We start from the raw sequence: 27,202 nt of genomic DNA on the forward strand, positions 1-27,202 counted from the left end.
AGTTAACAGTATATGCTACCCTGGGTGACTATGTTAGGTGGTTATGCAGTGGTACCTACCACCAAGATATCAGATTCATTGCCTGGCATTCCATCAGATGTAGCGACCTGTCTCTGTACTTCAAAGGCATTTTTGCTCCTTCACAGCCTTCTATTAAGGAAAGTGATAAGCCTTTATCACTCACTCTATCCATAAGTCCAAACAGCAGACACCAGGTGATGCTGTGACAGTCAGATGGGACCCCAGTAGGAAGGACAGGACATGCAGCCTGCCTTTGTCCTTTGTCTTTGGTTTTCTCTAGGGGTAAAACTGGCAAAACTCATACATCTTTCAAGTAAAATCATGGGTAGAACGTGTATATGTACACAAACATATGGGAACATACAGAAAGACTAGTTCTAGAGTCCTTATATTCCCAGAAATGTGATTTGGACTAGAAAGGAATAGAATAATTCTCTGTCCTAGAACTTCTTTTTGATATAATTCTTTAGTCTTTGTAAAGAAAAAAAAAAATGTTTCTAAGTTTCCATACTGAAGTCATAGCCACATCACTCTGTAACCTATTTTCAGTTTTACTTTGGATTGAAGCATACCTAAATGGAAGCTAACATTCTCATTTTTTAATGTGCAGATCAAAGGGAAAAAAGAATCGAAGAATTAGTTGGCATAGGCTCATGAGTTCGAAGAATTTCTTACATGCCAATCTGGTTAATCAATTCTTCAGAGAAGGAAAAAATGAGGGTAGCTGAATGATACAGGCCTTACAACCCAATGAACTGAATCACATGTACCTTAGTCTAAGAAACGCAGACACAGAATGTAATAGACGTATACTGGAGTCAGACTTTGCCCAGAACCCACCAAACAGATAATGAAAACTGGTAGGAGAGACTACTATCTGAATTTTCTTAAAATTATCCAGGGATAGTTCACTGGCTTTTGTCAGCCCACCTCACTGTGGCTGCAACACAGACAATGGCATAGGCAGGGGTGGTTACTGAGAGTTCCTCCAGGCCCCCTGTGCATATGGAGAAATCTTATCTGAGGGCTGGCCTATGTGGATGGATCCAGAAATGTTTCTTTTTCTCAATTTTACTTTCTTTCAAATGCTAATGAGGGCTAAGCCTCAAACATTTTGGTGCCTTCCTCAAAGAAAGCAAAAGCACAATGCAAACATTAGGCATTCTATTTTCATTGTGCACGTGTCTTGCTTTATGCATTCTATCTTAAAATATTTATTTTTGGCCGCTGCCCTGACACTCAGTGGCTGGCCCTTGGTAGAATCTCAGCCACAATTGCTGAATGAATAAAACGGACTGTGCCATGAACTTCCTCACTGCAAGTCATTGTGGAAGCGTATGCCCATCTCGGAATTGTTACAGTCCGGAGAACCAGGGGCGTGGTTAGCGTGTGTAGAGTTTCTTGCAGTACATGCACGTAGGACTCGGCAGTTATTCTCTTCCAGTGCAGTAAACTGAAAGCCAGGGCATTACAACAAACCACAAAACAGACAGGAGGCTATGCCATCTGAGGAATGACCTACTGTCAGAACACTGCGTTAGTAGTCTCATGTTAACAGGAGAATGTCTTAGGAGTAATGGGCTGAAATATGGCAGTGCTTTACGACAGCATCTTTACTGGTAGTTATAACTTTTTTTTTATTCCCTTTGGGTTTATATTTTATTTGAAACAGGTCATAAAATATTACCACTCGTTGACAGAGGGCCTGACAGGACAGCTGTATTTCCATGCCTTCCTGAAGAAGGCAGGGGGAAGAAGGCTGCTTCGGCTGTTGGCGTGTGCCATAGCCCACTGGCTCCTACAGGCCAGCAGCACCACACGTCTTGTCCTCTCAAGTGCTGCTACTACCCTCTTCTCCTAGCAACCATATTATGTTAAAGTACGGTTGCTGAGGTTGCCAGGATATTCTTCTATTCTTGTTCTCCATGACCAAACCAAAGGGAGGACAACGCGTAAACCAAACTAACGGTGAAGATACGGGTGAGAGGGGCCCAGAAAAACAAACATAAAATGATAAATATGCAGTTTATTTTCTTTTGGGTAAAATCAGAAAAAAAAAATTAACAGATTTTAAAGACAACCTGCAAAATAATGGCCACCAAACATTTTAAGACAAAATTCACTGCTTTATCATTATTCACTGAAAGCCACTTCTTCCCAGTAAGGGAAGAGAGACAAATATTTTAAAATTGTCAGAGTGACCTAAACTATTCTGAACTATAATTACCATCCTGTTTAACATATAAGAGTTTTCAAGTAGATGCCACATTTCACTGAACCTAAGATATCACTGATTATAAAATGCATACTGGGTTCTGAAAATGTTAAAATACGAAAAACAAAAAACCCACCAGTATATAAATCTGTTGAAACATTGTATATTACTTCATTTGGTATTTCAATCAATTCTGAGATAAAATATCCTCCTTATTCACAGAAAAGGAAGTGAAGTTTCTTGGAATCATAGCTAATAAGCAGTAGAGACAGACGTCAAATCTACATCTGTTTGACTATTCATTATGCTGGGTTGCCTCTTAAGTTCCTTGCATAGATAATAAATAAAAATAACAACATGCTTATGGAACTTCATAGCTGTTGAAGTGTTTGTCATACTTCTGGTAATTCACTAGGTGTCATTAGCCCTGTTTTACAAATGAGAAAAACCAGACCCAGAAAGATGGAATGACTCACTCAAGGTCACATAATTAGTAAGTGGCAGAGCCAGGAGTGAAACCTAAGATAAATGCCTCTTAACCCAGAACGTGTTTGACTAAGATCAGACATTAACCAACTACTGGACCTGAAATTAGTTCATGGACATAAAGATTATTCAAAGAGAAATGTACAAGAAGAGCTGTCACACATGTTAGATGGATGCATTGATTTATTCAACAAATATTTATTGAATGGCTACTTTGAGCTAGGCTGTTTTAGTACTGGGAATACCGAAATGAATAAAAGGCATAAAAATCACATAAGACTTCTAAGTGCTATTGAGAAAAACAAGGTGGAGGGTAACAAGGGAGGGGGAGCCTGCAATTTTAAATAGTGGTCAAGGAAGGTGTCCTTGAAAAGGTGACATCTGACAAGGATAAGGGAGATAAAGAAGTGAGCCATATGGATATCTGTGGGAAGATGATTCCAGGAAAGAGGAACAAAGGGCTTGAGTTAAGAGTGTTCTGAAGAGGCTGTATGGCTGGGGCATAGTAGCAAGGGGGGAGTGCAGGTGATGAGTTCAGAGGGGTGATGAGGGACAGAAGGTGGAGAGGGGACCGTGGACACATCACATAGGTCCTGCAGGGCATTTTAGGGACTTGGGATTTTACTCAGAGCAAAATGATAACCTGAGTCAGAGTAGCCTCACGGAATCTGGAGTCTGGTCAATTTCAATGACTCTGTCTGAGGCATCCCAAGTATGTCCTGGGCTACCTGGCAAACAGATGTCACTCTGGCTCCATCTTATATTATAGAGCATTGCCTATCCTACAGAGTGTTGACAGATAAGATTTCAGCTTTATGGATAGCTAATAAATAGATATTTATTAGAGACCTATTATCTGTGCTGGGCCTTTAAAGAAAAGCTCTCCTCACCTCCTCCTTTCTAACCCCTACAAAAAATTAGTCCCGCTTTCAGTAAGCTTAGCGCTACGCTGTGAGATGATTCAAATCTATACCAAGTGTTCACTTATGGAGGAGCAAGCATGGAATTATGCCAGGGATAGCCAGAGACAGTTTTACTGAAAGCAGTGTGTAAGGTGAGGTTTTCTAAATAAAGGCAGGTAAAACATTTTGTACAGAGGTAACAGCCTGAGCAAAAACAAGGAGGCTTATAATAGCATGGCTTATTTTTTAAGGATTCATTCATTCATTCATCCATCCACCTATTCATTCATCCAGTGTGACTGGGGAATAAGGTACCTGAGAACTAACAGCAATTGGGGAAAGACAGGCCAGAAGGAATCATGGAGAGGGCCACGCGTAGTATTTGGATTTTATCCGTAGGTGATGGGGAGACACGGCATGCTTTCTGTGCGTGAAGTAGCAACGGAAGGCCTATGTTGGTCATCCTGGCACCATTGTGCAGGACCGTGGAATGATGTGAGAATGCAGACAGGAGGCTACTGCAATAGTCCAGGCAAGATGATGATGGTGAATGGGGAGAATAGAAATAGAGAAATGGGACACAGGTAGGAAGCCCTCGAGGTAAATTAAGCCTAGCTTGAGGCCAGATTAGTCATGAGCAGGGTATAAGAGGGGGTCAACTCCTGGTGTACCAGCATGAATGACTGTGTAGATGCCACACTCTGATAAGAATATGGGAAGGAGGGGTGCTTGGTGGCTCTGTCAGTTAAGCATCTGACTCTTGATTTTGGCTTAGGTCATGATCTCACGGTCATGAGATAGAGCCCTGCATCGGGTCCTGCACTGGGCATGGAGCCTGCTTAAGATTCTCTCTCTCCCTCTCCCTCTGGCCCTCCCACACCTGCTTGCATACTCTCTCTCAAAAAAAAAATAATAACAATAATATGGGAAGGAAAAAGGTTTGCTCATGGAGAAGAATACAAGTGTCACTGTTATGATGCAGGCAGTTTCAGTGGAGAGACAAGTCACTACGAGGTGGCCAGACAAGGATTCATGAAGGTCTCAGGACTTTAGCTTAGACCTTAACAGATGGTCAGGATTTAGTAAAGTGGAGGGAAACATGTACAGACCTTAAAAGATGGTCAGGGTTTAGTAAAATGGAGGGAAACACGTACAGCATTCCAGACAGAAAAAAGTCGGAGCAAAGGTACAGAAGTGGCAACATAGGCCTTTTTCTGCAGGTTAAGTATACTGGTCTTTGCGAGTAGAAGAGTGGTAAGAGAAAGGGGAGGAAAAGGTGGGTCTTCAAATGATGTGAAGTCTGCATCCGAAATTCTCCTTTCAGGGGAGAGAATTTACTATTGTGGGAGACATCCGAGTCCACAGTGGATGAGCAATCCTAGATGATTAACGGTAGCCACCAGAAACACCGTGATGATACCAATGGCAATCCTACATGAACGTGACAATTCTTTGTCGTGCTGGGATTCATGAGCTCACTGAGCCCCTATGTAGCTCTAGTTAGAACTTGGCTCTCCTGAATCCCATCTAAAGATTAAATGGACATTGTAGCAATTTATGGTTCGGAGTCACGGCTGCCATGTTTTCCTCCCAACACCTGATATTATAATTATATTTGAAGTGTCAATAGCAAGTTTAACACTTTATTTAAATTGATTTCATTTCACCATGAAGCCTTTAATTGTTCTTTGAAGTGAAACTAAATAAATTCTATAATGAATTTTTCGTCCTATTTGCATAAGCCAAATTACAAGTACAAAATAAGCTTCCTAAAGTCTATATTTTCTATCATCAGGCACTAGGATAATCAAATTTTCATCCCATCCAGACAACACATAACTTAAAAAAAATATTTTTAAAGTCTCAGCTGTAAAAATATCACTTGCTTTGTTTAGCCTTAAATTATCACAAGTGGAATATTCATAATGTCTCCACAAGTCCATCATTGAAATACAAATAAAATAGCAATCAGAGCATTAGCTACACTTACTTATTCTTCCAGGAACACATTCAGACTTCTTTCCTTCATTTCCCCCTGACAACAATCAAATCCCTAACAGCTCTTGATAATTCATCATTTCTTGCTTCAGTGCCATCCTTGAAAACAAAGCCATCCTGTGATTCTGTATATGTCATTATGAACCGAGACAAATCACAGGCACTCAGGTTGCTCCAGACCATTTCTTCTAGGAAATACTGCTTCTCCTATAACATAACTGGAAACTTTGAGTACATGTCAGTCATAGGATAACACCTATCCAGAGGAAAAAAAAAAAAAAAAGGACCACATCCTTCCTTAAAATTTTAAGCTGCCTCCGCCTTTTCTCTTTTACAGCTTTATTCATTTTCATTCATTTCACTCCCATCCTGGCTCTACACATTATACAGCTTCCATACATAATTTTTCCAAGAGCTTGACACAATAAAACTGCATTCCTATCTTATTGCCTAAATATGATTTCAGGAACGTATTCCTTTTGGCTTTCCACCTCTGTTAAACGTGATCTGAATTTTCTGACGTACCTCAGAACTCTTCTACTTCAGTTAATTAAGCTCTAAAGTCTCTGAAATGTACCTCAGAGCATAGAGCATTGGGAAGCAAGTTTGGCAGACAAATGCAAGGACCAGCTAAGGGATGAAGACAAAACTGGCAGCTCATTCCTGAGAAAATCCTGGAGGGAAGTCAGATTGATAGTCTAAGAAAAATGAGCTCACTTCTCCCCCTTGTGCCAGAACTTTGGATGCTATCAGTTCTATCATATACTACCTTGGATGAGAGAAGCTAAGAGAACGCAATCTCCTTCCTCTGACCTCTCGTTCCAGTATTTTCTGACCTGCGATGACAACATTTGTAGTGGTACAATATACTGGTTTGAAATAAACTGATATCAAGTCACGTTAATTTTCAAAAGAATTAAGGTCTAGAAAATTCATATTATATTCCAAATTTTGGTACACCCCCATTTAGCCTCAAGCATTTGCACAGAATAGAGGAGTTAAGAACATATATGTAGAGAATATATACATACATAAGGAATATATACATGTAAAGAAAATACATATATATTTCTTGATAGCCCTGCTTTATAAAGGATCCCAAGTGCTTTACAAATGATTCCCTCTGAGTCTATTAAAAAAAATCAAATATCAAACATATATGGCTCATGGAGGTAGGCAGTTTTTTGTATGCTTTGTTCTCTAACAAATCTGAATCTCCCAGAACAGTACCTGGAACATAGTATGTGCTCAGTAAGTATTTGTTAAAAGAGAAACTTTACTGGGTGGCGCCATGCACAAAATTTGTTTCTCAATCATTCACGATACATTTTTACTTACAACCTTTTCCCCAAATCACTTATTCTTCATCCTCAGATTATTCCTATAAAAGCCAAAATGCAGGGGTGCCTGGGTGGCTCCATTGGTTGAGTATCTGGCTCTTGATCAGCTCAGGTGATGATCTCAGGGTCCTGAGACCAAGCCCTGTGTAAGATTCTCCCTCTCCCCCTTTGCCCCTCCCCCATGCACCCACACACTCTCTCTTTAAAATTAAAACAAATTATAAAAAAAAAAAGCCAAATGCAGTGCAGTGTTACAAACAACAATATATTTCAGATTATGAATATAGCTGCTGCTTTGTAGTTTGAAAGGTTTGCAGTTAAACAATGATTTCTTCCTTTCATTTTTATTATCTGAGCTTCAATTTCCTGTTTATTCCCTACTTTTGAATGACAGTTCACTGTTCTGCCTTCAAATAAAAGAATGCACATATATGAAAACCCACCTTATTTCATTTTGCATTCAAAAGACTAGCTTTCCCAAAGAGGTTTTGAGGTGATTATTTTTTTTTAACACTAATTTCATTTTTTAAACTTGCATTCTTACTCAGTTGAAACTATGAGAATTTACTTTTGCTCATTACGCAAAGGCAATACTTACTAGACTGGACATCCCCATGTGGAATGATTTAACAAAAAATAATCAGGAAAGTCTCTGTTTACTTGCTTGTTTTAACAACCAAACATTTCATTAATTGACTAAGTAATACACAATATTACGATTAAAACTCCTCATTCAGCATAGAAGGAAAACTAGATGGAGAATTTTTTATTCTAGGCTGCAAACATTTTTTTTTTTTTTGTCATTTTGGATGCCTCCAGTAAAGCCATTAGAGAAAACCCAATTTGTAAGCGTTGTCCCACAACGTCTTTCTTCTGGCTATGAGTTAAAATATTAGCTATGAGGAGACGGGAAAAAGAACCCATTAATTCTGTAGACTCAGGTGGTTTCAAGGTGACTTTTGAGCTTATGATGCTCCACGGTTCTAAAATCCCTTGCCTGCCCATAACCTTGGGGAAATTCCACTATACCTTCGAACTACTAACTTTACCTTGGATTCTGGAGGCAAAGCTCAAAATAGGGCTAAATAATCAAAATTTCTTCCAACCGCCATAGTTGATCTTAAATGAATAAAGAATATTGTATATTTGTTTTTATTTTGATATAGAAATATTTTAAATTTCTCAAGAACGAATGAAATTAGTGCTCCAGAAAAGTCTATGGCCTTTTCCCTCAAACTTCTCCATTGATGGGGCACCTGGGTGGCTCAGTCGATTAAGCATCCAACTTCGGCTCAGGTCATGATCTTGCAGTCCGTGAGTTTGAGCCTCGCGTCGAGCTCTGTGCTGACAGCTCAGAGCCTGGAGCCTGTTTCAGATTCTGTGTCTCCCTCTCTCTCTGACCCTCCCCCGTTCATGCTCTGTTTCTCTCTGTCTCAAAAATAAATAAATGTTTAAAAAAAAAAACTTCTCCATTGATAATTTTGCTTGTCACTGCCAACAAATGTAGTCCTCTCCATAGCCAAAATAAATGTTGGCTCAGCTTCCCACCTGAGGCTGCTCCCCTCCCCCACTTAGTCCTCTCCACAGTTCTCTCAAACAACTAGTTCTTACTGGAAGCATTCTCTGCTCCCCTCCTATGCTGGTTCCAGTCTCCCAAGAGTTGCTTCCAATTTCCTCCCCAATACTAAGTGTCTTCTCTCACTGGGCACCTCTACTTTTCTATTTGTGTGTCAGTGACTTGATTTACGTTTTAGACAATTTTGATGCATTCTTTTTGCCACACACACTATGCATTCCTTACACACGTGCACACACACACATTTAACATGACAGCTGTCAGGAGGGATCATGGAAGGAATTGTACCTAATAGCTAATTACTCTTTGAAAGACTCCTGCTACACTATTTATGCTAACATAGCATAAGACACTTTTGGAAGACACTCTTCATAATGTAAATGGGTAACAGTAAATAATCTTATCCAAAGAGAGAGAAAAGGGAATTAGCCACAACTCTGTGTTCTTCCCTCTTAGGCTCCACCTCTTAGAAACCTGATCAATGAATTTCCCCATCCACAAAACATTCATCCCTTCAACATGCTGAGCACCTGTTCTGTTACTGGCATTGTTCAGGGTACTAGTTTAGATTCTGCCATATGGGACGAAGGAGACTGATAATTTATGAGAGCAGTAACATCAGGCAGAGTCCAGAAAAGGTCTCTTTGGAGAGGTGACCTGTGAACTGAAACCTAAATGATGGGAAGGATCAGGGGAGAGTTTTTCAGGCAGAGGGAATGGCAAATGCAAAGGACGTGAGGTTGTAAGGCGCTTAGTGCCCTCTTTGCCATCACGTCCCCGGAACTACTCTGCTTTCCCTCATCTAGGATGTCCTCCTCTCGAATGCTGTCCTAAATGCTGTTTTCAGACCCAGGAGTATTTAGATGCCCAACTAGTCTTTCACAGACTTAATGCTATCTATGTGACCTTCAAGGGTTTAAAAGAGAAACAGCAATTCAAAGCAAGCCTGCATCATCTTTGAGCAGAAACACTGATGACCTCATAGTGAAGTGTGTCACTTTTCCTTATCTGAGAATATACTCTTCATACAATATACTCTTCATTGTGGAATATATACCCTTCATAGGATTTAATGCCAGGAAATAAAACTTCTTCCGAATAATGGTTTCCTTTCATTAAGCAATGAGTTATAGGTAATCTGTCCTTCAACCCTTTTGTTTTGGCTGCTGGAATCTCAGAGGTAAAACCTAGTGTCCCTGTTACAATAACAGCCCTGTCCGTGTTTTGTGGCATGTTCACCCCCTCCCCTATTTATTTCTCTTTGTGGCCTCTTATCTTTATTTTCTTTCATTTTCATTCCCCTTTGTGAAAGTGCTTTTATTTAAGCTGCCTCAGACCTTTTGGAAATAGATGATGTATAAGTTATTAATCACCAGTGCCTTCTGGACACTCACAAGCAACTTCCTCATTGCAAAATCTCACATGTTGCCTTGGTCCTAGTCTTACCGTCTCTGCCACAAGACATAACCCAGTTGCTCGTCCCTTATGAACCTGTCTCCCTTTTCCAATCTCTTTTGGGAACATTACTATAAATATGAAGGAAGTTGGTTAAAAGCAACTCTACTTCCTTGGTTTCCTGGCAGACTACAGTGTCTTCATTTTCCTTTTAACACATTTTTTTTTTATTCTGACCATCTTATGTATGAATGTGTTTGTGTGCATGTGTGCATGTGTATGTATGTTCATGTGTGTGTACATGTGTATGTGTGTGTACATGTGTGTGCACTTCAGTTTCCTCCTTTTCCCTCCTGCCCACTCAATGCAGATATACTTCAGGATTCTCTTCCAGGCTTTCACTCCTGTCTACACTTTTTTTCTTGGCAATCACCTACCACTGCTGCTTCTGAGTAAAAGATTTTCAAATTGTACTTCTAGCCTCAGCCTCTCTCCTGAGTTCACATTCCAAACTCCCTGGAACCACTTGAACATCGGAGTCAGAATGAGGCCCTGTAGTTCTTTTACCCTCCCAACCCTTAAATCTCCTCCATAACATCTAGGCCAAGGGCGCCACCTTTGGCAAGATTTGCCATCTTTGCAAATGCTTCCACCAAGCATTTGATAGCAACCTTATCGCCTTTCAAAGCAGCCCATCTAACTAAGCCGGTTTTGACCATTAAAAAGTTGTTTCCAAGGGACGCCTGGGTGGCTTGGTCAGTTGAGCGTCCGACTCTTGGTTTCAGCTCAGGTCATGATCTGACAGTTCCTGAGTTCAAGCCCTGCTCTGGGCTCCACACTGACAGTGCAGAGCCTGCTTGGATTCTCTCTCCCTCTCTCTCTGCCCCTCTCCTGCTCTCTCTCTGTCTCTCTCAAAATAAATAAACGTAAAAAAAATTTTTTTATTGTTTCCAGTAGGATGGAAAAATCTATTTCTATGACATGTGCCTGCTGGTTCTAATACTATTCTTTATTTTAAATTTACTCATTTTGAGGGAGAGAGAGAGAGAGAGTACGCACAAGTGGGGGAGGAACAGAAAGAGACAGGGAGAGAGCAAATCCCAAGCAGGCTCTGCACTGAGAGCCCAATGAGAGGCTCAAACTCATGAACTGTGAGATCATGACCTGAGCTGAAACCAAGAGTCAGAAGCTCAGCAGACCGAGCCGTCCAGGTGCCCCTCTGATGCCATTCTTAAGTGTAACATTAAGAGCTAAGATGGACTGAATACCAAACATGTGCCAGGGCCACTGCACATATTATCTCTTTACAACTCTGCCATGTGGCTTTATTATTCACATTATATCACTGGGGCAATTTTTAATTAATCTAATTATTCACATGAGTCTCCTCCAAATGGTGACATACACATATTCTCTAGGGGAGCTACTCTATTTCAGGTTCAGAAAGTAAAAGTGCCTCCAATCACTTTCTTTAAGTTTATTCATTTATTTTGAGGGAGGGAGAGGGAGAGGGAGAGAGAGAGAGAGAGAGAGAGGAGAGAGAATTCCAAGCAGGCTCCACAATGCAGAGCCCGACATAGGGCTTGAACTCATGAGCCGTGAGGTTGTGGCCTGAGCCAAAGTTGGATGCTTAACTGACTAAGCCACCCAGGCTTTTTAAGTGTATTTATTTTTATACACTTTTTAAGTGTATTTATTTATTATAAATTATTTATTTATTTATTTATTTTGAGAGAGAGAGGGAGAGAAAGAGAAAGAATGAGCAGGGAGGGGCAGAGAGAGAGAATCCCAAGCAACCTCCATACTCTGTGCTGAGCCCAATGTAGGGTTTCATCTCATGACCCTGAGATCAAGACCTGAGCTGAAACCAAGAGTCAGATGCTTAACCAACTAAGCTACCCAGGTGCCCCTCCTCCAATCACTTCTCACATGAACAACGGATTTTGTTAATTTTACCATCTGTATTGCAAACCTTTAACTATGGTGTCCAGAGGAAAGAAATTCAAAATAACATTCCAGTTGTGGTTTGAATATGCAGAACAGAACTGTTACCAGCTTCATTCTAGATACTATGAGCCTGTGCTGACCTAGCCTAAGAGGAGACCTGCCTACAGAATCAACCAGGCTTTTAACCAACAGCCTACTCAACAGCTCCTAGAATTCTGATGGGTACAACAAACTATTTCTTAATTGTACCTGTACTACCCAGACACATAGGCTCAAATCCTTCACGTTGGCCTTGAGGTTCCTTTTACATCTTCTAAATATCATTGGTGACCAAGTCGTGAAGGCTCGGAGTTGAACATGTTCTCACAATGTCATCTTCCTACTGCCTCAGGCTGGGCCTTTCTCTGTTTCCCAGTCTAGGGTCAGCTTTTCTCACCTGGATAGCTGCTTCCCTCCAGCTCCCCGCTGTGTAGACCTGATGAAGACAGCTCTTACCCTGCACTCCTCCCCACACTGATGTCAATGCCCACCAGTGTCTGTCTCCTTTCTGGCCTTATCATCCTATGATTTCCTGCATGTACTATATACTTCTGGGAAACTGTGCCACAAAGTATTTTTCAAGTTCTGCACCTTTATTTACATTGTCTTTGAGCCTGGAAGGCCTTTGTTTGCTTGTTAGAATTCTATCTTTCAGTAACTTGAGAAAATGTCACAACCTCTATGAAACTTGTGCCAGATCCTGGGTCTGTCCATCAAAAGTTAGTCTAAAGTTCCTGAGTTCTCATGCACTTTGTGTCTCTCCTAGAATAGAAGAGGAATAGCAATAGGCATACATATTTCTTTTTTCAACTGCTCTTTAAGCTCCTTACATCTTAGCGATGGCTTATCTCATTTTACTATTCCCAGATACAGAATAGGGCTCTAATTTAGTTGCAGTAATTACAAATGAGGAGGCAGGAAACAACAACAACAAAAACTGAAACTAATGACTAGCTGAACCTGAAGAAAACTTGGCAATTTAATGCAAACACTTGGAAAATCAGACCCACACCCGTCATATTTGCAGATGCCCCAAAAGAGCAGTCTCCATTATTCCCGCCTGCCTCTGATTACATTTTTCAAATTGTGGGCTCTACCCTCAAGCACAAGAACTCTTTCGTCTTCCCTGAGATTTAACCAGGCTAGAATTCCCAGGGCTGGTGGTCAGAGGCGAGCACACTAAGTGTCAAAGTTGATTTTGTTTGTAACCAGCAGCATCACTGATCACCTTTGGTGATCCTACTAAACCATAAAAAAATCTACATTCCCTTAAAAATAATTGCAATGATAATGAGCAGAGAATCTTCTCCAAGCACACTTGCCACTCCCTTCAAAATCTTAATAAATAGTTTGGTCATGAAGTCATTGCATTGCCCTACTGCTCAATAAAACAAAGCTGAACATGTGTATTTATTCATTGCTGGTATTTTCAATCAAAATGCAAAGGTCTCTTTATATCATAAAAATAAAACTGATTTTATATAAGATGGACTTAGGAGTAGTTATATTTAAAAAGAAAAATCTGGAGTTTTTTTTTTTTTATAAATGTGAGTGAATTTTGGTATTACCTAGAAGAATTTTTAACTATTCAACATAACCTCTTATCAGGTCAAGAAAAGTGCTTCACATTTTTTCCTTCCTGGAATTAACATTTATTTAATGAAATTCTACATCATAAAACACCACTTGCATTACTCAGATGTTCAGTCAATGAAATTACTGAATTAATGAAAAAAAATTACCTTCTTAAGATCAGGTCACATGAATTCACAAAATTGGAAGTGGTTATATAATATAGCGGAATTACATAATAATGTATTGAATGGTATTATACTTTAAGATATAATGAGTTTTTAGCTAATAGTCTTGTTTGTTGAGCCCAGTCTTCCTTTTACCTGACTTTCCTTCTTATCTCATTGGTTCTTCCCTTGGTATTCTACAGTGTGCATATTTTCTTCCTAAATGCCTGGCTATGATTACAAAGGCATCAGGTCCATTGTTTTCTCATATCAACCCACAGACAAAAAGAGGAAACACACACATACAGTCAGACACTGACACAGAAAGTTACCTCTTCAAAATATTAAACTGTGAAGACAATACCAGTGTGTAAGGATTCTCTACCTCTTGGTTATTGGCATTAAAAAATGATATATAAGTATACCTTCAACTAAATCCAGCATTTATACAACTATAGTTGAGTCATTAGGCATTGGATTTACTAAAGATAATTTAGTCTAAAATATTTCTTCAACAGCAAAAACTCAGATTACTGGACATGAGCAGGTTAAAACATGGGCTCTAGTGGCTTGAATCAAAATTGCCAAAATTATTTACTCATAAACTAACAGAGATATGAAAATCAGACCAGTTTATTCCCGACTACCAGGAGAGAATAAAACAGCAGGGTGGCTTTGTTTTATTTTATTTTCCTAACAGATTTAATATTTGAGTGCTTGCTAGGTCTTAAGTTTCAGGCAAAAATTATGTAACTATCCTAAAATTATATAAAATAACGTACACACCTATTGTCTATAAAATGTTAGGTGTACAAAAAGAATTGCTACTCCTTTCTCTTCAATTTATCTATTTAGAAATACTACTTATATTACCAATCATACCAATTATAATAAAAAGAGAGAAAAAGGGAAGTCAAACGTCACGTTTCACCCACACAGTAGGTAGGGAAAAAAATAATACTGCAATTCACACTGGAATATCTAATACTCTAATTTACATCAGAGTATTTAATACTCCAATTCAAAATATAGCATTTAGTTGGGGTAAGTTTGTGAGTTATATAGGTCACTGTATTGCTTTATACCATGTCTCTGTCTTAATACCCTCATAAAGAGCACTGGATTTTCCTTTTTAGGTAAGTCTTGATCATCTAAACTCATAGGGCACAGGAAAATTGTGCATGGTATGGTAGTGCTGAGTAGAAATAAATTGAGAGAAATAAGTTCAAATCTCAAATTATCACATATAGTTACTTATTAGCAGCCCAGATGAAGGTTTAGTGACAAGCAAGTTAAATTCAGTGGCTGAAATGAGGGTTTAGCTTACCTTCAAGTTAATTCATCATAATGTTAATGTCTTTCACTACTGTGCATAGGCAAGTTAAGTGTCTTTTCATATTCTTCTAGGGAGGATTTGAAGTCTCTACCCCGATCTTATAAATGATATCAAATCTTCCTAGATCAGGATACATCTAGTTGCTAGATGAAGAGATTACCCTAATAATTTCAGTAAGTAGGTGTTGAAGATGGTTTTCTTTCTCCAAAATCAAATGTAACTTTTTATTTTAATCTGAAAAGAGTGTTCTGGATTTCATTTCAATTAACTATGTTATAAAAATATTATCAAAGAAGGAATGTCAATAGTATCAGGAGAAATTTTATGATATTTTTATTGCACAGGAAATATGGATCTATGGTATCACTCTCTCTGATTCCCTTTTCTCACCCCTCCCCCAACATTTTAATATACCTTAATTTATATTTTGATGATCATCCAGGGTAATTTTTAAGTGAGGAGGGGAAAAGGCACAGTATAGATGTGTATAGACATTTTTTTATGTTAATGAGGCAGAAATGGGAGTCGGGGTGGATTCACAAAGAGTATTAAGCTTCCAGTCTTTTGTTGTTTGGATTGTGGAGGTGGTGGTTACATCATCCACCAGCCAGAACCACTTCCTGCTTTCCCTTCCCCTTATCTGAGTCTCTGCTTTCATTAGGGGTAGAGAAATCTTCACTTTGAGGTCAATTAGCCTAAAACTGCTAAATCCTAAGGAGATCCTTACTCATTACTTCCACCTTGTATTTAGTTGTGCCTTGTAAACACAATGGTCAGTGCTCACGAGATAGAAGCAAAACAGTAAGCTGAAGAATTTTACATATAAAGTCCTTATAGAAAGGGGCCACGTTTAATTAATTTCTGCATCCAAAAATCTTATCACAGAGTGTGGCATGTAGTAGGTACTCAACAGTGTTTATGAATGAATATGAATGTTCATTTAACCGGTTGGTTAAACAAGCTGGTCAGGAAAGGATAACACAGCAAACACAGAGAATAACTTCAACGTTAATAAGGACCCCAGTAGTTAAGACAAATACTGGCAAGAAATTAAAATCCCTTCAAGTACTCATCATCTACATGATGCTTCTTGGATTAGTTTAAATTATCTAACTCTAGTACAATGTCTAACACTTGCATAGTCATTGCCAACATTGGAAACGTTTTTATAGACATTATTTCACTTAATACTTCCACATTTTTGAGGTATATACTATCAGGTCTTCAATTTTATAGATGATGATACCAAGGCTCAACAAGGTTAAGGCTAAATCTCTGGTTATTTGAATCCCAAATCCGGGCTCATTCCAAAAAGAATTACCTTCTCTGCTTTAAACAAGTCTCTTTCTTTCAAGGGCAAGTTTCCACATGCTTTTTTACATCTTCTAAATTAAATCACACAGATTACCACTTTTCAGATAGCAGACTTTCAAATATTTGTTGATTTTGACTAACTGAAGCCTGAAAAAGTGGAAGACATGAGAGAAATGGGGTGGAGACATGGGTTGGTTTTCTTAGAACCAAAACTGACTCCTAAAATCTCCAGATCAGATAGCCTTCCATAATTTACCAAAACCAAGCCCCAGCCTCTCACTGAGACTAGAAACAGAGACAGTGTTGTCAACTTTGACAGAAGGGTTTTCACTGGATTTAACTCATGATACCATTTGGAAGACCTGAGAAAATTGAAGAAATGAAATAAACACTTACCTGCTCATTTCATTTATGTCATAATTTCCCCTGGGTGGTGTCTGTTTTATTGTAATGTCATGGCTCTTGAATTCTAACCTTTGTATTTCAATAGACAATCAGCGGTACTATGAAAAGCCTGTGACCTAATACAAGGAAGTAAATATTTGCTTTGTGAACTACATTCATTGTCTGTAATAAAATTATATTTATTGACACAGATATTAAAAAAAAAATCTCAAACACAAAGTTGAAGAAATTCAGAGAGATTTTAGATGTTTATTACTCATGCTAGAATTTCAAGTATGAAACATTTATATAATTTCATGAAAAAACTTGCACATCTAGTAAAGAGTAGAGCAAGAATTCAAATCTAGTTTTATTTGAAACAAGATTTCCTGTTCCACCACAACTTACTGCTTTTCCTATTGGGGCCTCCCATTCTATAAATTCCAAGTTTGTTGATTCTTTTTTACTGAGGTTTTACTATATTTGATGAAGGGGCACCAGCAGTAACATAAAAGTTTACCCTTTTTAGGTAGTTTCATATCTAAGGGACTTCACAGATTTTTCAAGCTAACTACTCAGGTTTTTGAAACCAAATTTGTCAAAAGTCATAGGATTTAAAAAGTCAAAACCAGGAGCTCAGTAGAGCACTGAATCTTGTGAAACACTATATAGAACTCATTAAGAGACTAGATTAGATTCTCACCTTTTAAATATTTAAATTTTACCTCCAGCTGAAAATTTGAGATAAGATTCCAATCTGATATGGTTGTATAATTCAACTTAATTGATTTCATTTTGATGAGAAACTTCAATTAATGCCCTGTATGACCTCCAGCTACGCTTATATTTCCCTTTAATTTCCTTTATCTTGGGAAAACTCAAAAGTTCTACAGCATTGGCAACTGACAAAAACAATCCATGAAAATCCAGGAACTTATCATGTAGTAAGGTGTGTGTACGTGTATGTGTGTGTGTCTGTGTGCGTGCGCGCATGCACAGCGCCCAAGCAGAAAAACAGCAGATCCTTACTATTAAGTGATTCTGGGCTTCTGAAAGGGACTGTACACTTTGGAAAGCCCAGGTTCAGTGGCAGGTGACCTTATGTTATGGACACCACAGCAGCCCGAATCCTGTGGCTGATCCATCTCCAGATTTTGGTGATGTCTCCTCCACTCAAGCTGAGTTGGGAGTCTGGTTCAGCCTCAACCATCTCAGTAGTCTTTGCCAAATGTCCTCTGGGTTACTAAGCACTTCCTTTTTTTTGTGTTTCTGCCACATTTAAAAATTAACATTAGCACTCAAATGAATAAGAAAAATGTACCAGAATACCAAGAGAAAAAACGGGCAAAAGACTTGAACAAGCTATCCTTAAAGACCAAAAGAAAAAAATAATTTCTTTTTGACATGTTAAAAAAGTTATTAGCATTATTAGTAACAAAAGAAATAAAAGTTTGAAAAATATTTTCATTTATCAAGTTAGCAAAGATTTTTTAAAAGACGATAGTATGTTGGTAATAGTATGTTGTTGCTCTAAGCATCAAGCCTAGACAAAAAAAAAAAAATGCTACACAGATATACAGACAAAATCCAGGCATAAGGATGTACTTCAGTTACAACAATAAAATATGGGAAATAACATAAAAATCTAAAAGTAAAACAATGACTAAATAAATTAAAACATCCATAAGTTGAATTATTTTGCAGTCACTAAATTGTATTAAAAATACCAGTGTTTTTTTTAAAAAAAAATACCATTTTTAATTTCCTGGGAAACACCAAAGTAATATTTTTTTTTAAAGTAAGTATGAAGTTCTACAATGTGATTCTACTTCTTTAAAAAATAGTACACATTATGCATAGTGGTAAACTACTGCGTATTTTCAACAGCAATTCTTTAGGCATTGGGATAATTATAAGTTCTTACTACATGCCAGGCATATGTTTAGCACCTTATATACAATGCAATAAATTTATGCTTGCAAAAATTTTAGGAGATGGGTTTTATCCCTGTTGTATATCTGAGGAAACCGAGACCCCGATCAGGTAAGCAACTTTACCACAATGACAAAGCTCTTCCGTGGAGAAACCAGAACATAAACTAAGGTCAGCTTGACCCAAAGTTCCTGCTCACCACGTCCATGTCTCTGCCCACAGGTAATTTTAATTTTCTGTTTCATATATTTTTATGCGTTCTAGGGGATCTAAAATAAGCATATAATGCCTTTATAATCTGAAAATAAATCCATAGTTTAACTGCTGTATTAAAAAGATGCAGATTCACAAATGACGATTCTAAAAATTGCTTCCTCCCAAGATGTGGGACCATGAACAGGATCTTTAGGAACTCAAACTAATGGGGTAATGAGCATGAGCACTCCTTTTAATAAGTGTAATCCCAAAGACTTTTGTGAGCCATCTCAATTCTGCAAAATTTATTCATTTAAGAAATACTTGATTAACACCTACCTTTTGCCAGGTATTGTGCTAGATGTTGGCACAATAGTAGGAGGACCAGGCTGAAGGACTTTCTTTGGATATTGGGAAAGTCTTTGGGGGATAAGTAGAGATGGGAAGAGATAGAGAAGGTGGCAAGACTGTCAATTTAACACTGGAAGTCCTGGCTACATACATCTAAGGTTTTGTTTTTTTTTTAATCTTTCCCAAAAAACATATAGGATTCCTGAGGATCCAGGACACCCCCCGTAAATGTCATAAAATGTGAAGGCTCTACAATGCATTCATACTTTTACTCTAATTATACTAGTCAGATAAACTGTTTTATATGTATGTGTATGTGTGTGTGTATATATATATATATATATATATATATATATATATAGTTTTTAATGTTTATTTTTGAAAAAGAGAGAGACAGTGTGAGTGGGGGAGGGGCAGAGAGAGAGACACACACACACACACACACACACACACACACACACACACAGAATCCGAAGCAGGCTCCAGGCTCCAAGCTGTCAGCACAGAGCCCAACGCGGGGCTCGAACTCACAAACCTCGAGATCATGACCTGAGCCAAAGTCGGACGCTCAACCGACTGAGCCACCCAGGAGCCCCTGAACTAAAATGTTTTTAATATCACATAGCACTATTCTCATCCACAGGCTATACACTAGTCCTCACATTTGCCCTTCTGGGTGGTACAGTATTTTCATTGTTAAGGAAGCAGAGTTGGACCATCAGAAGAAGGATTCTTAGCAGAAATGCAGTTGGATGGATTTCCATCCTCTTGGCTCCATACTTCTTTGTCCATGTCCACCTTCCATTTTTCAGGAAAAGCGAATGTCTTTCAGCAAATGGACTTCTAATGTGAAGGCCACTGTCTCTACAGTTGTAGATTAACAGGCAAATGTTTTCTGACTTTTTAATTTATGAGTCAATCAGAATTTTTACCGATATAGACTTAGGTTATTTACTTTTATGTGGCTGTTATAATAAGATCAAACGAGTAAGAATACATATATTATAATTAAATACATATATCTCCTTGTCTACAAAGTCCCAAGCCCTAGTGGTAGGAAATGTTAAGGAATGTCATTAAGCAAAAGTATAGGAAGTCCATAGGAATGACAATAATTTAGATTTTCAACACTGAGTTCAAATAAATTTAGACCCTATACGAAGATCCCTAAAAGCAAAGAGATACCTATTTGCGAAGGAAAACCTGGGATGCCTTAGAATTGAACAGACAGCAAATTAAATCTCCTTGTTAATTCTCTTCCATGGGGATTAAACACCAAGGAATCATTGAGAAACCAGAGTAAAAAAGGTCTAAGTTGGTACAATAGATTCCTTATGTTGTTTGTATATTAGGTGGTTTTCTTAATCTTTCAGGCTACAAATTTAGGAGGAAGGATAAGGGTCCATAGTTCTGAGATCAGCTGTCACTGCCATGGAGATTCATCCTATTTAATACATGATACCATCCAATCTTTTCATAATAATAAACACTTGTTTTATCATCTCCACAAATCGTAAACTACCCTTCCATGGTTTCTCTAACTACAGTTTTTCAAGATTACAAAAATACAGAGTAAATCTACTCTCCAGTGAGTGTACTAATTACTGTTTTAGTTCATGCTAACAGAAGAAATGGCTTAATAACAGTAACTTAACTGAAGGAGGTCGAACTGCTCATTCATTTAAACTGAGTACAAATCATCTTTGTGTTAGATATCAGTGCTATAATGTATATTTCATGGATACCTGCTATTATTACTTAGAGACTTTAGCAACACAATTTAAAGTGTTTCAGTTTCCAAAATTATTTAATACCCATAATGCGACCAGGAGGAAAACATTATTTTCCACTACAACAGTAAAAACTGTTTCTCTTTTCTCCAATTAAATGATTTCGGAAGGATGCATTACCCGGAAAATCGGTATGTATGAACGCCGGAAATGCAGATGATATCTAGTCTCAGAAATGTTTATTCTAAACGGGAACTAAACTATTAGATTTCTCTATATTATTTATGATAGGCTTCCCATGATGGAAATAATCTCCCTGTAAAATAATCCAAAAGGAAATTGGAAAAAAACCAACAACAACAACTATGGGAAGGTTGCAAAGTTCCCTAGACAAACCTTTCCAGAGACTCTTTTAGAAGAAGGCATTTTTCGAAGGGTCGGGGAGGTTTAGGAAAACTCTGCCAAGGAGCCAGGGTCAGTCTCCCCGGAGCGACTAAGATTGTCCCAGGTGAGCAGCGTCCGGGACTCCGGATGGAGGCAGAGGACGCAGGGCGGGTCCCCGCACAGCGGGCATCTTTTCGGCCAGGCGACCCCCGCTCAGTCTCCAGGACCCCAGCGACTCCCGAGGCTGGCGCGGGCTGCCCGGGACGCACTGCCAAGAGCCTCCCGCTCCCAGGGAGCATCCCCCCTTCCTCGGCTTCCGAGGCCAGCTCTGTCCCTCCGCCATCCTCCAGTCCTCCGACATTTTTCACGGAGACCCGGAGGCAGGGAGAAGAGGAAACGGCCGAGTGTCTGCATCCAGTCTCTGCCGCAGCACCAGAAGAGGAGAGGAGGACGGAGGCTGGCGAGAAGATAGCTATTAAACTGTGATTCCATCCCCAAAAAAAAGAATCACCATCACCCCCAGCAGGGGAGTCTCGGATACACCCACCCGGACACAGGCGAAGGGGTTGGTGGGCGTTCCTCCTCCTGGTCCCCTCGGTGCCTGTGAAATCTACCCTAAACCGTGCACACAAGAACTCCCTTTCCTACGACTAACGGGAGGGGAGGAACAAAAGAGACCCCCACGCCCTACACACACACACACACACACACACACACACACACACCACTCAAATATCTGACCGACGCTCAAGGTATGCATTTTTGCAATCCCTTAGGCTTACACCTTCCCCACCTGGTTAGTGCATTTACCCAAAGAAAGAAAGGAAAAAAAAAAAAAAACCCACCCCGAGGTGATCGGTCGAACGGGTACTGTTAATTTCACATTCGGTTTTCTAACAAACGACCACAAAAATCCCGCAGGATCTCGCGCCCCCGCGGGGTCTCTGCCGCCCCCGGCCCTCTCTGCCGGCTCCCCGAAGGCGCCCAGCCCTCCGCTGCGGACCCGACCGAGGCTTCCCCGGGCGGGCCGGACGCTCGCCCAGCCCCTCCGCAGCAGCTGGAGGGCGGCGAGCGGACCGCGCGGTGGCAGCAACGCGGGATTCAACTTCCCAAACCTGCGGCGCGGCCCCCGCTCCCTCCCGCGGCGCCGCGGCCGGCGCCGAGACCCCCGCGCCCGCAGCCACCCCCGCCGGGGCTCCGGCGGTTGCACTCGCCGCCCCCTCTTACCTTCACCTCCCCCAGCCACCACCTTTTAAAACATTCATCCCTCGGTGCAAAGCAGACATTTTGATGTCATTTACTTAGCACCGCTCGGTTTCAGAAGCAACATCTTACCCCGTCGCCTGGAGGTGTGGGCAGCGCACCGATGGGTCCGGGGGCGCAAGGCTGGGCTGCTCGGTCCTCTAGCGGAGCGGGTTTGCTGCCATCCGCCCAACTTCAGCACCCAGCGGGCGAGGAGAGAGGGAGAGAGGCGAGGATGGAGGGGAGAGGGGAAGGGGAGGAGGGAGGGTGGGCGGGGAGGGAGCGGGCGCCGCTCGGCAGCGCGCATGCGCCCCGCGGGCGGGCGCAGCCCCTCGCCCGGCTCGGCCCGAGGTGCCGCTTCTTCCCCCGGCGCGCGGCCGCGTGAGTCACGGCCCCGCCCCTCCCGGCGGCCCGGCCCCCGCGCGCTCGCCTCGGCGCCGCGCCCACGGTGCGGGGGTCTGCGCGGAGCTTCGCCGGAGCCTCGGGGGCCTGGGAGCCTTCCTTGATTGGAGAGGCTCAGCCTCCTGGGCACCCTCAACTTCACGTTCGCCCGCAGCCCGCGTTATTTTCTCGTGCGCTTTAGGAGACTGCTGGAAACCAGAAGCGTGTCTTTTAGGAGGGGAAAAAAGCGCTGCAACGGTGGGGTCCCAGGGGAAGCAGTCCCTGCGGGAGGGTTCAAGAAAGTGGGGGGTTAAGGAAGTTTTGCGCCCCAAAGGAGTCGACTGTATGAAGAGTTCTTTGTTGACATCGGCACCCAGAAATCTGACCCTTTTGCCTTTAAGAATTATTTCAGATCTGGTCTGGGGCATGTATTCTGTCTCGGGCGTCTGGACCACTGGAGCCAGAGTTTTGAGTGAGAGAAGGCGATGACAAGGCAAGAGTCGTGAATTACTAACAGAGGTGTTGATGCTAGGGGCTTGGACTATCCTTTGGGGACAGCTAGGTAGCTATCAGGTCTGATAATTGTTCCATTCGCTAGCGGAGCCCAGCTCGGTAGTGAAGAAGCTTTGGATGGCTTAATGCATCATGAGCGCTAGATTGCATCTCTGATGATTAAATTGAAGTGTTTGTGAGGGTGAATTAGGGAAGCGGGTGTCTCTCTCGAGATGTGACATCTGTGGGAAGAGGAGTGAGTTCCTGGCTGGAATGATTAGGCTTTTTTCTTATACCTACTTAAAACTGATTATTTGTAAATATATATGATTTCCCATTGCTTGTGTTCTCCTACATTCAAACAGTGTTAGCGTTATTTCAAGCTCCCATACTGAACACCCTCCTGGCCTCCTCCCTCCTCACCTCTACAGGAGTTAAATAGGTCTCAGGGTTTGCTCCCGGGCCTCCTTTCTCTAGCTACATCATAGCTTTGAGTGTTAGTGCTCTCAAAGTGTATTCCCTCCACTGGGGTTGGTCTGCAAGCTGTTCCTTATTGGTCTGTAATGAGAGAGGAGTATAGAAATGGAGAGTTACATTTAGAAACTTTCACAATAATTTGACATTGCCTTGGCATCCAAGCATATTAGTCCGTTGTACCTTTGTGTCTGATTTTATCTGTAAAGTAATTCATTTTTGTTGGATTTTACAAAAGTATTGGTCCACGATCCAAAAGATAAATGCAAAGTTGTTTTCAAAACAAAAGTTGAAAAAAATAAAGTGTCATGGTTTGAGCAGCCCCAAATTCTATGTCCCTCCCAGATTTATATCTTCAGTCCTGATCTTGCGGAACTCTGTTATGTTCTTAACTACCTTTATGGCTCCATTGGAAGAATAATTATACTAGTTTATATTTATTGAACCATTACTGTGTGTTAAGTTCTGACCTAAATGTTTTACATACGCTTCTTATTTTCTCTACAAGGTAGATGCTATTATTATGTTTAACAGACATCTTAGAAGCAGAACTCCAGATATCGACCCCCTCCAAACCTGTACCTAATTGTTCTACCTAGTTACTCTTGTCAAAAAATTAGAAGTTATCTTTGTTTTGTCTCTTTTACCCCACATCTAATTAATTAGCAAGTCGCCTCGTCTCGACCTCCAAAATATATCCCCAATTCATCCACATCGCTCCCTCTCCTTTGCTACAACCATGGTCCAAGCTTCTATCGTCTCTCACAGGAACTACCACAAAAGCCACCAATTAGTTCCTCCTCCACAGCCCAAAACAACACATTCTCTGAACAACAGATGAGTGATCTTTTAAAAACATAATCCCATCATGCCATGCTTCTGCTTAAAACTCTCCAACGAGTTTTCATTGCACATTAAATACAATCTCTAGCCCTTACCACTGCCGAGAAGGCTTTATGTAATCTTGTCCCAGCCTAGTTCTCTCAGACCATGTTCCCATACACCACAGCTATGTGTGGCGTAGCCACATCAGCCTGTTTCTTTTACTTTCTTGAATAAGTTTAGCTTATAGTACTTGCTGTTCTTTCTGCTGAAATCCTCTGCCCCCAAATCTTTAGAGTAGACTCCTTAATATCCTACAGGTCTCTGTTTAGGTATCACCTACTCAGGCTTTACCTAGCCACTCAATGTAATCTTCCCCAGAGTTCTTCTCTCTTGTATCTTCTTGCTTTATTTTCTTCCAAATACTTTTCATTATCTGAGTCAGCTTGCATATGTTGACTTGTTTATTATCTCCTTCTCCCCCCTCAAGAGCTTTGCCTGCACTTTTCACTCTTTTATCTCTAGTGCTCAGAACAAGATTTGGCACATTGTATATGCTCAGGATTTAGCGGATGAATTCATGATTGAATGAATAAATAACACGCTTAAAAAAAAGCATTCTGTATTTTTTTCTGATGCTTCTTTTTCCTGGATCCTCATTGCTGCGTATCAGAATCTGTTGTTTCCCCTGATTGCACAGTCTACCTTGTTTCCTCTGCCCGCTCTATCAAAGATCACTCCTTGCAATGTCACACATGTAAACTAGATGCCAGAGGATTGTTCCCAGAACCAACTTTATAACAAGCTCAACAACAACAACAAAAAGAGAGAGAGAGAGAGAGAGAGAGAGAGAGAGAGAGAGAGCACAAGAGCGATCTTTTCCTTCCATGAACTTCTCTAAAATGTAATAATGGCTGTTTGGGAAATTTTTTGCACCTGTGACCAGCTGGCTATTCAGTCAGTAATTTACTTGCTGAAGTCAAATGTAACTTCTTGGTGACTTTCTTTCACAGTTGCAGTTTATTGTGCAATCCTTTACGCATTAGCCAGAATCTTCAATGACGGTGTTTTAGGAACTGGATGTGTTGTTGCCTATGCTCTGAATGTTGAAGAGATGGGTGGAAGTGACCACAGGTTTAATGACCTTCACCTCACAGAGTTTCACCACTTGCAGTCTATGTGCATATCTGGGTCTTAGGAAATACCTGCAACACCAATGCATCAAATAATGACTAGGAGAATAAATCAATTCAATAAACTTTATTAATGTCTGCTATATGCCCGGTATTATGTCTTCAAGTGTTTTTTTTTTTTTGCAAAAAATGTAAATGTTATATAAAATTATTATATATGAGTCAGAAATGGATTGCAGTTTATTTTAGCCATGGGGATGCCTTCTCTTTGTGCAGAATTTCAGAACTCCTTGAGCTTATCATTATCAAGCAGCTGTGTGGTAACTATGAAAAGCACTTTTTGATCATGATCATTTCCATACCATTACGAATGCATTTTTCAAGTAGAATCTGGATACAGCAGCAGATTTTGGTATAATGACTTCATAGTAAGGGAGACAGGAGATTTGCAAGTAAGATATTTGCAGACAGAAGATATTGGAAAAGGACAGAGCATCAAAATGTTTATAGTACATTTATTCATAATTAGGGGTACTTGTCATCATTAGGAGAGTTGAAATATACCTCAGTGAGTTTGGTAACCTTAGAAGGTTATTTCAGTAAGAAATTATGTAGCATATTTACATTTTATTCTCTCTTTTCCAACATGATCATTTATTTAACATCAACTGTTCTACCTTTGAAAAGCAGATGGAAAAGGAAGAAATTTGCTTGGATCTAGGAAACACTGACTGCTCCATCTAGGCAAACTTCTCCAGAGTAGAGCTGGAAAGAGAGTTAAAATATGACTCCTTAAACACACTTTTTTCTTTTTGGTAAACAGAACTTACCATGTTTCTCCAGTTGATTCTAATCAAACCTCAGAGACAGGTTCTTCTCAGGGAACTTATTTAGATGGAAGCAGTCTGATTCCCAAATATGTAAAATGAGATATAATTAACAGTTTTACATTTTATATGTACTTTTTTAAACATAAATCATGAGTTACTGAAATTTCTTTAATTGTTTAACTTATCAGAATTAAGCTTTAAAAGGCTCAATATTATTGTTAGAATGGCATTCGTGCATTTACACCTCAACATAATTGGATGGGTCTGTGGAAGCAGATATAAAGACCATTTTTTATTAGTTATGCTCAATTTTGTATATCATAAATTCACTCAACATAGAGTCAAGTTTCAGTCACCCCAAGTACTTTACAAGTGCTCATTTGATGGGCCCTACATGTTCAGATTGTTTGGTTCAACGGGTCACTCATATAATGTTGGGCAATATTACTCTGCCTTACGTGGAAAAATAACAAAATGTTTATTTCACCTAGAGAGCACAATAATGGTCCATTATTACAGTCAGATTCTTTGTGGATGGAGAAAA

At 40.1% G+C, this 27,202-nt stretch overlaps 1 protein-coding gene and 1 long non-coding RNA gene across 2 annotated transcripts in view; one reads left to right on the forward strand and one right to left on the reverse strand.

Moving 5' to 3' along the window:
* Positions 1 to 19,520, forward strand: part of LOC122490116 — a 117,938-nt gene extending 98,418 nt beyond the window's left edge. The window contains exons 5-6 of the long non-coding RNA XR_006299089.1: positions 15,066 to 15,167; positions 18,684 to 19,520. This is a non-coding gene — a long non-coding RNA (uncharacterized LOC122490116). The remainder of the gene's footprint in view (positions 1 to 15,065; positions 15,168 to 18,683) is intronic.
* Positions 1 to 22,864, reverse strand: part of RGS17 (regulator of G protein signaling 17) — a 97,949-nt gene extending 75,085 nt beyond the window's left edge. Inside the window, exon 1 of the mRNA XM_043592634.1 lies at positions 22,620 to 22,864. The gene's annotated coding sequence lies outside the window, so the exon portion shown is untranslated. The remainder of the gene's footprint in view (positions 1 to 22,619) is intronic.
* Positions 22,865 to 27,202: the final 4,338 nt, after the last annotated feature.

This window comes from Prionailurus bengalensis, chromosome B2 (assembly GCF_016509475.1).
Source record: "Prionailurus bengalensis isolate Pbe53 chromosome B2, Fcat_Pben_1.1_paternal_pri, whole genome shotgun sequence".
Lineage (NCBI taxonomy): Eukaryota > Metazoa > Chordata > Mammalia > Carnivora > Felidae > Prionailurus > Prionailurus bengalensis.